Source organism: Erythrolamprus reginae, chromosome 2 (genome assembly GCF_031021105.1).
Source record: "Erythrolamprus reginae isolate rEryReg1 chromosome 2, rEryReg1.hap1, whole genome shotgun sequence".
Classification (NCBI taxonomy): domain Eukaryota; kingdom Metazoa; phylum Chordata; class Lepidosauria; order Squamata; family Dipsadidae; genus Erythrolamprus; species Erythrolamprus reginae.
Genome location: NC_091951.1, coordinates 101011302 through 101024707, shown reverse-complemented (window position 1 = coordinate 101024707; position 13406 = coordinate 101011302). Strand labels below are relative to the sequence as shown.

Genomic DNA, 13406 nt, shown 5'->3' with positions numbered 1-13406 from the left:
GTAACATGCAAGTTTTAAAAAGGAAAAAAGTACCACATCATCATAGTAGTACAGTATAGATATTTGGGGAAATCTCAGAATGTGCCTGCCCCATCTCTCCACATTTCTTGTAAGCATGTCACTACCACAAATTTTCCATAAACATTCCAAGTTAAATAGAGAAACAAAGACAGAGAGGAATGAAGAAAAAGGGGACCCAAGGTACAGTACTGTATATCAATATAGCCAAACTCCAAGACAGATGAATTCATCTAGGATGGGCTCCCAGACACCGGTCCACAGCATGCCAGAAATGGGGCTGAGCAAACAAGTAAAGCCCCATCCAAGGGATGCAGGAAGTTTGCGGAAACCATGCTCCCTCTGGTCTGTGGAAAAACTGCTCTCCAGAGAAAAGATCCCTGATGCCCAAAAGGATTTGGGGGGGTGGGGGCTGATCTAGGAGCTATCTTTTGTGACTGGTAGATCAGTCAGAAATCATTGGTAGTCCAGTTACCTCACAAAATCAAAATGGCAATTTTGATTTCTACTCATATTCTCCTTTCATTATTTCAGAGTAACAAAAGCCCTAGCACCAACAAACTATTCAAAGCAATATTAAGATTTTTCTCCTTTGGTAGAAATTTCACATTTTATTTGCTCTCATTTCTAAAACCAAACCTAGTAACAAATAACTTTCCTCACACTTCCTGTGCCTCTCCTCCATTTCAATGCAAACCATTCAGTTCTGTATCCATTTGGAGAAACCAAGGAAGGAAAATTTTCCCTCTGGTGGAACAACCTGCACTATGTTTCCACTGCTCCTGGGGAATGAGAGAGGTTCACACAAACTGGGAAAATCAAAAAGGAGACTGGCTTTGTTCAAGGTGGTGGTTCTCACAGAATTTGGCATCTTGACATAAAACACCCATAAGGTTGCAGCTCTCACATGCATGCTCCATCATTTGGAACACACCTCCCAGAGTAGTAGTAGTAGTAGTAGTAGTAGTAGTAGTAGTAGTAGTAGTAGTAATAATAATAATAATAATAATAATAACAACAACAACAAAAATAATAATAATAATAATAATAATAATGATAATTATTATTATTAATTAGATTTGTATGCCATCCCTCTCTGTAGACTCCCTCCCGGTGTCAATCCGGACTTCATGAAGTTCAACATCTGGAGAGCAGCAGCAAAGGAAAAGCAGCAGCAGCTTTAGAGAAACTCATGACAGGAAACCACCAGGGCCATAAACGCTCAAAAAGGACCATCCGCTTTGTACGAGAGAGAAAAGGAGGCAAGCTACTTCCAACCATGACCCTCCCCCCTCCCCACTTTGTTTCCTGTTGCCTTCACACTCTTTTGCATTCACAAGTCACCTTCAAAATTTGTTTCGCAACACCAACCAGCGACTCAGATCCCACCAACCGTTTTTCATTGTCGAAATCTGCCATTGCCCGTCAATCCCAATCGGAATACTGTAAATCCCGCATTTTGATTGCCACATAGCTGCTCTGCATTTGCTGCAAATCGCTGGACCTGATTTTGATCAGGCAGAGACCATGGGGGTCGGCCGCAATTTCTTTTCCCCATCCCACTCCGGCTCTAGGAGAAGGAGGCGCTTTTCTGGAATTTCTTTATTTCTTTCCTTCCGTTTTCTTTTTTTCCTCCCCTTTCTTCCTCCCAAAGGCCAGGAGTCTGGATCCAAGGAGTCCAAATGGGTTGCTTGAAGCCAGGGTTGCGGGGATCTGCAACTTTAAGAACCGCGAGATCACAGGCCACGTGCTCCGCGCGAAACAAAAGCAATAACAAAGAGAGAGAGAGCGGGGACCGCCTAGTCCTCCGGCCTGCCCAGCCAAAACGGAAACGCGAGCCCGGAGAAAAAGCAGAAGAGGGCGGCTCACGCCCAACCCTCCTTAGGCGAGCCCGACGGGCCTCGAGCCACCGCAGGAAGGGACGAGCCGCCTTCGCGCTCCAAGACAAAGGCGTCAACAACAGCAGAGAAGCCGCACGTGTCAGTCAAAGCAGGAAGCGGCCCCCTTTCTCCGACCGCGCGCCGAGCAAACCCACCAGCCGGAGCCTCCTTTCAATCACCCCCACCTCAGCCGTTTTCTCCCTTTTTGGTCCCCTTTGCAGCCGCCTCACCCTTCGCTTGAAAGGAACAGGAAGGAGACGCGGTTTCCCCATCAGGGAAGAAAAGCTCAAAAGCGGCGTTTCGCGTTTTGCAAAAGAAAGGCAAAGACACCACGATCGACTGTCCCCGTTAAGCTCTCGATGAGCTGCAGGTGCAAACGACAATCGAGGAAGAGGAAAGGCCCCCGCCGACTGCGTTTTTGTTTGTTAGGAAGCCGCAGTTTGCAGTGCCGGCCCATTTGACCCTCCCCCCTCCAGCAGCATCACCCATAAGAACCATCTTGGGCAGAAACCCACCACCACCCCAATTGCATTGTTAAAAGCCGGGTTTCATGTATGGCTTCGAAGGGCCTTAAATCATCTGGAGGGAGGACCGTTAAGCCGCCCAGTCCAAGCGACGCGCCCCTCCCTCCCCGTGCATCTCCAGCTCGCAGCTGTGCGTGCATGCAATGAGCGCCCCCAACGCCCCCCGATCTGCCCTGCCTACCTGCCCGCTGGCTCCGCTCTCCTGGGTGCAGCTGCACCCCACATAAGCCCTCCTTTGGGCCGTGGCTCCTGGGCGCCGGCTCCGTGCCCCGTGCCCGCGCCCCCCACGGCGGTTTCCGGCGGCTTCTTTGTTTTCCTCCGCGCTTGCAGAGCGCCGCAGCCTCCTCCGAGTTGCCCCCACAGCTGGGGAGGTCCAAGAAGGCGGCGGCGACCTGCGGTCTCTGGTCCTTTAAGAGCTGCCTGCGCCGCCGAGGTGGAACAAACGGCGCATTTTATTCACAACATTCGGACCTGAGCGCGCGCGCCCGAGCCTGGCTTGGGCCAACTGGGGAGGAGGGGGGGGAGGAGAGGCGCGGCCCCGAGCGCTACGACACGTGACCGGGCCCGCCGCTGCAATTAGCCGAAGCCCACGGCCCTCTCGCGCAGTCGTGCTTGGGCGCGTCCGAGCGAGCTGCACGCGGCAGCGGCGAAGCCAAAGCCTACCGAGGGGGTGTTAGCGGGGCGACGTCATGGCAACCGTAGCCGAGGTGCGGTCAGTCGGATCTAGGTGACACGGCGGGGACTCTGAGGCACCCGCGCAAAACGACCCGCGCAAGTAAATCTTCTGGTCCCTTCAGCGGGAGGCGGGAAAGATTCGTGGATCTCAGGCATGAACCTCTTTGTTTGCCTCCCCGGGCGAAAGAATTGTTGCTCCCTCTCCCCCCTATTTTAGTATCTTGCAATGTGTAATGGTACTGAATGATGAGTAGCTGTACTTAAATGCAATTGGTTGGTGCTGTGCAGCTCACTGAGGTGAATGACAACGTTAATACATTCTCTAGTCTTGGGCGTAATCAAAACAAGGTTTTAATTTCATCTTTGCTTTAGAGAATATGCATATTATAAATGCGTAATCCGATTGACACATTGTAAATGGATAGTAGAAAAAGTAGAGGGACACTTTTAAATAAATAAAAACCTTTCTTCTATTCCTATATCTCTTCTTCTATTCTTTCATTGATATGTTCTATTACTATACCTTCTTTTCTATTATTTCTTAGATATATTTTACTATGAGTATCTCCTCTATAACCTTCATCATGTATTTTACTATGTGTATATAGATATATACCCACTAAAACCCTCATTGTGTATTGGACAAAATAAATAATTAAATAAATAAATAAACCAAATAAATAAATAAATTGTGATACAAGGTTATTCAATGAAAAGTACAATTTTGTGGAGGTATGAATGGAGATTCCTCCATTTATAGGTCTTCCTATTTCCTATTTATTTGTCAAGTATGCATATATGCATATACATATGTATATAAGGTTGTTTATATACAGTACATAAGATGGATACTGATAAGAGGGAACATTAGAACAGGGACCTGGGCACACACTGGTGCGCTTATCTTTTTTCTTCATTATCTTCTTTCAAAGATAATGCCTTTCTGAAACTTCTCTAACTAGAGTAAGGACTTTAACTCATATTATTTCAATCAATACAGTAATAGACATCCATCAGGACAAACCACATATGCCAATAGAGGGCACATCTGGTGGTTATTTTTCAAATAACATGAGGAAAGGGAGAGTATCTGATCAAGGACGATTATGGGGTTCATAAGTCCGCTTTACTCTTCCTGCATTGTTGGCTCAAAAGCTTAAAGCTTTAAGCTTTTTAAATCCATCTCTAACCGAAAAAAAAACCTCTTGAAAAACTAAAATGCATTTTTAGTTGTTCAAGAATTTTTTTGGTTAAAGAGATGGTTAATCACTAGAGATGGTTAATCACAAAAGCCAACTGCTTGACAGTTTGTTCTAGTGATTAAAGTATAGATCCTGAGTTCAAGTCTCACCTTGGAACATGAAAGCTAACTCTGGGTGACTTTGGGTAAATCAATCTCTCAGCCCAACCCATTTCACAGGATGGTTGTGGGGAACATAAGAGGGGGAAGATGAGTTGGATATGTCTGCAACCTTGGGATGTTTGTAAAAATAATAAAGGCAGAATACAAATAGAGGTGGGGGGAAAGCCAATTGTGACTTCGCTTTGCTTGTCCAAAGTCATCTTGTCTGAAGAGTATTTGGACATTCCTAAAGCTAATTTTTTTAAAAATCCAGGCATTCATACTGTATGTCTTTGCATTTTAAGAAAATATCATCCCAAAAATTATAATGTGCATTATAATTTCCTTTTGTTTGCTTATATTAAATAAGCTGAGGACACTGGGTTCTCCAGAACCTTTAAATTAACATAAACCTTACAAACAAAGCTAGGCCTATTCATTTATATATTTAGAAGTTCTTGCGTTCATTATAATGTATTTCCTTCCCAAGTTCGTAGAAAGAGGAAAGAAAAAGTTTGACAAGAGTTACCCTTACTATTATGAGGGGTAAACCAGCCTATAGTTTTGAGAACTTCCTCCTTACCAAACAGATTGGGGGGGGGGGGGAGGCAACAAGGCACTATTACTTTGTTACATTATTATCAGCAAAAAAAATACCATTTCGATTTTCTGCCTTGCGTCTCAAAAGGATTTGGGTTGCCTGCAGTTATGTCAGTTATCAAGTCATGTTATAGTACTTCCACTCTAGCAACTACACACACACACATACACAAATACCAAGAGGAGAAAAATAACAATTTAGACTTGTCTATACTGATCCTGCCTTTGGCGTAAGAGGCAGGATCTACATCAATGTTTCTTGTAAGTTCAGAATAAGTCTCAGCTTGCTCTGTCAGCACCAAAGCATGCCGGCAGTCTTGAATTGCTCCTCTAAAAGAAGAGGTGGAGCCAATAAGTCTGTTACAGGAATCAATTATCTCTTATTAAAGTATCTCATTAAAATATTTGGTTTTTTGTAAGTACAACTAAAGACAAAAATGAATTTTATAAAGTGAAAATTGAGCCGAAGTGGCGCAGTGGATAGAGTGCAGTACTGCAGGCCACTAAAGCTGACTGCTAGATCTGCAGGTCAGCGGTTCAAATCTCATCACCGGCTCAAGGTTGACTCAGCCTTCCATCCTTCCGAAGTGGGTAAAATGAGGACGCGGATTGTGGGGGCAATATGCTGGCTCTGTTAAAAAGTGCTACTGCTAACATGTTGTAAGCCGCCCTGAGTCTAAGGAGAAGGGCGGCACAAAAAAAAAAAAAATTGAATTATTCTTCACAGTAAAGGAAGCAAAAAAAAAAAAGCAAAATTCAGTTGAAATGATTTATGGTATAAAACCACATTAAGAACTGCAATAGCAGTAATATTAAAAATAGAATACTGTTAAGGATCTGTCCCAATTTATAATGGAATTACTGAAATAATTGGTCATATAAATTATATATGAATTACATGGAAAACCCCATGTTCTCAATCCAAAGCCCAGAAAGGGTACGTAATGGGTTATTGGAAGAAAAGGTGAAAGTTTGAAAGATGAAACCTGGAATTTCCAGAATATTTGGATCGGGTAATGGTTGATTCATTTTGCAGGAAAAATTATTTATTTTGAGCACTTTTTCAAATTCCACAAGCAGACATAATTTGACAGATTAGATTTGTCAAATTACATTAGAATTAGAAAAAGAAAAAACAAAGTTCAGCAAAAATTTTAAAAATTAAAGAATGACAGTGGCTTTTAGGATAAACCATCTTAATAGAAAGGAAAATCAGTAGGGTAAAAACTCCTATGCAAGGAAATGTGACAACCAAATCAAGCAGGAAAGGACAAAAAATCCTTTAAGAATGTTATACCACATTGAAAACAAGGCAAGATGCTTTTAAAAGGCCAGGTAAGTCACAGGAAAATTTACAGTTATAATAGGAATACAGAAGTGCCAGGTATTGAAGAGAACTACAAAAGGCAAATGAGGATAAAGGTGGTTGGCAGGTAGCACTAACTGATTTACAAATGTCATTCTAGAAATACAGAAACATTTGTAGCAAGAATGTGTTCAGAAGACTGACTCCTCTAGAAAGTAAGGTACAGTTTGAGAGGCACTGGATCGGCTGTTGAATAGAAAAAGTTGAGTGCAGATGAAATAGTGACTTAGAATGCAAGAGGTGCTAATCTGTGCAATATACAAACACATATGGAAGAAAACTGTTCATATAGACTGGAACAAATTGGTGAGTAAGCTTAGTGGAAGTATTCAGATAAAATATTAATCTCCTCAGTCAGGAACAGAACTTTCAATGGTTGCAGTGTTCTCAACCTTTTTAGTATAGGTGTTATTCACTCTTTTAAATTAAGATTCTATTTGGCATATTGCAACAGATATGAATGTTAATCTGTAAATTCATCCAGTGACAATTTCAATAATAAGCCGCCCTGAGACTAAGGAGAAGGGCGACATAAAAATTGAATAAATAAATAAATAATAATACATTCTGATGCATATTGATTTAGAAGTAAGACTCATGAAATGCAAGAGAGCTTTCTCCCATAAATGCCTTCAGATTGAACAGACATTACCTCACTATCCAAAAGAAGGCGCCTGACCAACTGGATGAACCTGTTAGAAATATAATTAAAGTAACAACTGCACTGACACTACACTGAAAATAGGGTGCATAGAATACTATACAACATTATGGTTTGGCTTAGTATATCAACCTAACCCAGATTTGACTTCTGGGTTAGGGTGCACAGAAGCAAAAAAATTGCTGAAAGTCGTCGAAATCTCACTCACACGAGCGTCTTAACACAAGATTTCACTTGCTGCCCATGCTCAGAAGCCAAATATGCGGGCATGCGCCAGAGACGCGCAGTTGCATGCACCTCCTTAAAATCGCTACCGGAACGTAGCACCTTAGTGTTCCAGTAGCAGGCCGTCAGTGATCTGCAGACCAGTGGTCCCGAATCAGTTCTGTGGAGAGAGGTTTTTCCACAGATCAGACAGGGTCTGGTTTCATGTTGCTGCCTGCATCCCATGGATGGGGCTTCACTTCAGTTCTTTGAGCGGCCCAGTTTCTGGCATGCTGCAGACCAGTGCCAGTCTCCAACTCCTGTCCTAGCTATTTTAACCCTCCTATAAACATACTTTTTATGGTGTTTTTCTAACTTTGATAAATTGAGCTAATTAAACCTTTTTTAAATTCCCTTTCACTTTGACCAAGAAATCCATAGATCTTACTCCAGCAACCTTTTATATTTGTTAACCAATCAATTCCCTCCTCTGACCTAGGAACAGAGAATATAAAGCACTACTCCCTTTACAAGCTGCAAATCCTTTGCTCTTACTTGTTATCTGTAAATAAGAACCACAAAAAAGTTATTCAGCAGTAACAGCTGCTGAAGGAAACATTACTTCTACCGCCATTTTATAAGCCACATTCAGTTTAGAGAGAAAGAGCTTGTGCTTTATCAGACTCTTGCACTGAAGGAGAAAATAGGAAGCAGCTTCTTACCGTAACTCTATTTAGAACTCCCCTTGCTTGCAACAGGCAATGAAGCTTTTCAGCATTTCAGATTTGAAACCAAAATGGCACTTCAGGATGTGCTTGAGGAACTGCAAACAAATGGTCCATACAAATGTCCAAAGGCACTTGTAAGACTTGACCATTGTTTTTCACACCTCCAGCCCTGCTGAAGTCAGAAAATTACTCACAAATATATCAAATGCTTGAACAGTATAAGTGAGATAAGATGAAAGAGGGTGGGGAAGGGGTTTCTGGATGCGGCCTTGAACAAATGTCATAGGACTAATATAATGAAAATAATATAACGTAAGTGTTCATACTAAAAGTGGATAAAAACAGTCAATAGTTAATAGAAAAATAAGTAAATTAAGAGAAAGGAGTGGTTCATAAAGGCTGGAATAATTGTGTAATTTATAATATTTACAATATTTAATACTGTATTTTTTGGAGTATAAAACACACATTTTTACTCCCAAAAAGAGGGTGAAAACTTGGGTGTGTCTTATACCCCAAATGTAGCCCCACCCAGCCACCCCCACCCTTTGGCCTCTGCCTCCCAGCAACTTATCTCCTTGCAGCAAGCAGAACAGAGCCTGTTAAGCCAAGCAACTGATTATCAGCTTCCTGACCCTCATCTGATTTGAGGTGGCAATCAAGCCACATGCTGAAACTGAAAGTGAAAGTAAAGCTGCAAGGAGACAAATTGTTGAGAGGTGGAGGCAGATTTATATTTTCTTGTGCTAATCAGACTGCTGAAATTGGATGCAAGGAGGTAAGTCAATAACTATAAATGTCGGTAGAACGTTCAAATTATTAGATCTATTTTTTAAAGATTGTTTTATTATTGTTCTAGACCAGGGTTCCCAACTTTTTGATTCTCAGGGACCACTAAATTCATAATTTTAAATCCTGCAGACCACTAATATGATGTGCCAATGACTGGCCATGTGAGTGTGGCTAGGTGGTCACGTGACTGGGTAGGCATGGCCAACTTGATGTCACTCATGTCGAGGGGTGCCTTGCCGGCCTCTACTGGCCCTTCCCCTCCCATCTACTCCTGCCCTCCCCACTCAGGCTCCTTAGAGCCCCAACAGGAAGCGATTGTTAGAGCTAAGCAGCCACCACAAGAAAGAGTTGGCAAAACAGCTGGCTCAGTTCAAATTGTATCTGACTGAGAAGGAGGTTCAGTAGAAGCACTCACAAACATAGGCTTTCCAACCAGAGGGAAGACCTGTGGGAGTGCAAGGCCAGGTTCCAGCACCTGGAAGCTCAGCAGGCTGAGATGATCAGCCAGTTCCAGGCCATGATGCAGTTCCACTGCAGTTCCACAAAGCCCTCTGGCTCTTTGCCACCAGTAGTGCTTCCCTCCAGCCTTTGCCCAAAGCCCCACACCAGGAGGGCAAAGCAGACCCTAGGCCGGAATTTCTATCCCCCTGCAACCTACACCGCCCTGAGTCCCATTTGGATTGGGAGGCATAGAATAGGCATTGATTGCTTACCTGAACGCCTCTTCTCGTACGGTGAGTGGGTACAGCAGTCACGTGGGTTGCTCCTGTCCAATCCAATGGGACTGAGCCTAGTATTAAAAAAGCCTGCTGGATCCGCCCGTTCCCCAGAATTCGTGAATCCGTAGACTAGGCTCAGATGTGAAAGCTCAATAATGTTCAACTCTCATGTGTTAGAAGAAAGGTAGGAATAGAAGACATAGAAGACCACATAAAAGGGAGGGAAGTGACTGCTGTACCAACTCACCGTACGAGAAGAGGCGTTCAGGTAAGCAATCAACGCCTATTCTCCGTACTGAAGGAGTGGGTCCAGCAGTCACGTGGGACATACCCAATAGATAGGTCCCTAGGGTGGGATTAGATTGCTATCGTGAGAGATAACGGATTGGAGTACCCTTCTGCCGAAGGCAGCGTCCGCTGAGGCGTAAGAATCGATTTTGTAGTGCCTTATGAAGGAATTTGGCGAGACCCAAGTGGCTGCTTTGCAGACTTCTTCCAACGGGTCTTGAGTCGCCCAAGCGGCAGATGTGGCAGCACTTCTGGTGGAGTGCGCTGTAATATTCTTTGGAATGGAGAGGGAGGCTGTCTCATAGGCCTTAGAGATGGTCCCTCTGATCCAACGGGCTATTACTGATGAGGACACTTTGGATCCCATGGATCTGGGATGATAGGCCACGAAGAGTGCCTCAGACCTCCGAATGGGTCCTGTGCGTTGAATATACATTTTTAGCGCTCTAGTGAGATCCAGAGTGTGCCATCTAATTGCCAGGGGATGCTCCCGTTGGAGACAAAAAGAAGGTAAGACAATATCCTGGGATCTGTGGAACATGGAACTGACCTTGGGTAGAAAGGTGGGGTCCAGTCGCAGAACCACCTTGTCCTGATGGAACTGTCAGAGGTCCTGTCTGATAGAGAGAGCTGCCAACTCAGATATGCGTCGGGCGGATGTAATCGCCACCAGGAATGCTACCTCAAAGGATAGGTACCTGAGGGACGCAGATTTCAGGGGTTCATAGGGTGCCTGAGTAAGGGAATGGAGAACCCGTGGCAAGTCCCAGGAAGGATATCTGTGGACCTTAGAAGGCCTGAGGTTGGCCACTCCTCTGAGAAATTCTTGGATTTCAGGAAGGGAGCGGAGAGGCTGCCTGCGAGGCCCCGCCAAGACAGAAGAGATAGCTGCCAGGTGGCGACGGATGGTGCTGGTAGAGAGGCCTTGGTGGAAACCTTTCATGAGGAACGAGATTATCCTGTGAATGGGAAGACACAGGGGAGATAAGCCCTCTTGCGAGCACCACTGATGGAATTTGGACCAGGTATGGTCGTATATCCGGTTGGTAGACCCTCTTCTAGACTTCAGGATGATTTCCACTGTGTCCGGGTCGTACCCTCGCAGGTCTAGGTCTCTCCGGATAATAGCCAGGCGGTGAGGTGGAACCACTCCGGGTCTGGATGAAAGGAGGCCCCCTGCCGCAACATATCCTCCGAAACGGGGAGTCGCCAGGGGTCCTGGACGGGCAGCTGTTGGAGGTCCGCGAACCAGGGCTGGCGAGGCCAGTGGGGGGCGATCAGGATTACTCGAGCCCTCTCTAGGATGATCTTGTGGACCACGCCTGGGAGAATTGGAATTGGAGGGAAGGCATACAGAAGACCTGGAGGCCAAGGGATCCTGAGAGCATTGATTGCCTCTGCTCCCGGGGATGGAAACCTGGAGATGAAGCGAGGGAGCTGGGCATTGGCTTCGGTCGCAAACAGATCCAGCACTGGATGGCCGAACCTGAGGCAGATTTGGTGGAACAGTGCCTGATGGAGATTCCACTCTCCTGGATCTATGGTCGCTCGCGAGAGCCAGTCCGCTTGGACGTTGAGGCTCCCCGAGATGTGATCGGCTAGAAGCGACTGGAGATGTTTCTCCGCCCAAAGGCCTAACTTTAGGGCCTCCCTCATGAGGGCTTTGGATCTTGTGCCTCCCTGTCTGCAAATGTGGCTTTTTGTGGCTATGTTGTCGGTAAGAATCAGAACATGCTGGTTGGAGATGTGAGGTTTGAACTGTTTTAGAGCTAGGGACACAGCTCTTAATTCTAGCCAACTGATGGGCCTGGAGGCTTCCTCCGGTGACCACGTGCCCTGGGCTATTAGACCCTGGGCATGGGCTCCCCAGCCCGATAGGCTGGCATCTGTGATGACAACAAACTGGTCTGGGCACCTGAAGGGAGATCCCTTGTCTAGGGCTGGAGAAGTCCACCACTTGAGGGATCTGCGAACTGCCGGTGGAATGGCGATGCGACGAGTCGAGTTGCTGTGCCCCGATCTCTGGAATGGTAACAGAAGCCACTGTAGTTCCCTGGCGTGAAGACGAGCCCAGGGGACAATGCCAATACACGACACCATCTTTCCCAGTAGGGAAGATAGGGTGACAATGGAGGCAGATTGTTGGGATAGAATACGAGAAATGAGATCCAACATGCTGTGTTTTTTCTCAGAAGAGAGGAAAACCTGGGATATCTCAGAATTAATGATAGTTCCCAGATGTAGAATGGAAGTAGATGGCTTAAGGTGGCTCTTTTTGAAATTTATGGAGAAACCATGGTTCTGTAGGACCGACATGGTGGAAGAGAGATCTGCAGCCACTCCATTTTTAGAATTTCCATGAATTAAAATGTCATCTAAATAACATAAAATATGAATGGGCGTGGCCCAGATATGTGCCGCCAGGGATCCCAAGAGCTTGGTAAAGACTCTGGGAGCCGAGGAGAGCCCAAATGGCATAGCCCTATACTGAAAATGCCTGCCCTGGAAGGCAAAACGTAGAAATTTTCTATGGCCTTTGGCAATGGGGATGTGGAGGTAAGCTTCCGTAAGGTCCAGGGAGACCATAAAATCCCCAGGATGCAGGGCGGCTAAGATGGAAGATAAGGAATGCATTTTAAATTTCCTATATTTAATGAATTGGTTCAAATTATTTAGGTCTAAGATGGCTCTCCAGCCTCCAGAGGTCTTAGGGACCATGAAGAGGATGGAGTAGAAGCCCAAGCCTCTCTGGAGAGAGGGGACCGGTTGGATAGCTTTAATAGCCAATAAGTGGGAAATAGCTTCCTCCAGTCGGATACGAGATGGAGAGGAGCTGGGAGAGGGACAAGAAATAAAACGCTTAGGGGGAGGAGAAATAAACTCTAAACGGAGACCCCTCTCCACAGTATCAATGACCCAGGGGTCCTTATAAGAACGGTGCCAGGAGGTGGAAAACCAGGCCAGGCGACCGCCTATGGGAAAAGAGGAAGACTCACCATCTGGGTTTTTTGGAAGCACTGGTAGAGGAGGATCCTCTCTGGTAGCGGGAACCTCTGCCCCTGGTGTTTCTAGATTGGGATCGAAACCGAGGGGAATACTGACCTGGATTCCTTTGAAAGGCGAAACCCTGATCCTGTTGACGACCTGTGTGCCGAAAGGACTGCGGTTTAGGGGCCTTCTTGGTGGTAGGTCCTAAGACCTTTTTCTTGTCCGTGGTCTCTGTGAGGAGAGGGTCCAGAAGGTCTCCGAAGAGGAGATTGCGTTTCAGAGGACCCATGGCTAACTGCCACTTCTGCCTTACTCCCGCCTGCCAAGGGCGGAGCTATAGAAGTCTTCTGGCCGTTGTGGAGGCCGCTACTGACCTGGCTGCAAATCTGGAAGATTGGAGAGTAGCATCCGCTATGTATTGGGCAGCTGCGAAGATTTTGTTGAAATCTTGTTGGCCTCGTAGATCATCTGGAGGTAGATGTTGTTGGAGCTGACGAAGCCACAAGAGCATAGCTCTGGAGAAGAAAGATGCTGCTGCAGCACTTTTAATGGCCCATGAGTCTGCGAAGAAACCTCTCTTGAGCATTTGCTCAAGACGCTTGTCTTCTGGACGGAGGACCT

The 13406-nt window shown here is 45.6% G+C and overlaps 1 protein-coding gene across 9 annotated transcripts in view; it reads right to left on the bottom strand.

The window, feature by feature from the left end:
- RNF44 (ring finger protein 44) overlaps window positions 1-13406 on the bottom strand; it is a 73075-nt gene that overhangs the window by 29593 nt on the left and 30076 nt on the right. Inside the window, exon 2 of one of the 9 annotated variants that reach the window (XM_070738958.1) lies at window positions 2604-2814. The exons of 3 other annotated variants lie outside the window; for them this stretch is intronic. The gene's annotated coding sequence lies outside the window, so the exon portion shown is untranslated. Of the gene's footprint in view, window positions 1-1411; window positions 2290-2603; window positions 2984-13406 lie in introns of those variants that run through there. 5 more of the 9 variants (XM_070738953.1, XM_070738957.1, XM_070738956.1 and 2 more) reach the window with 5 other exon arrangements.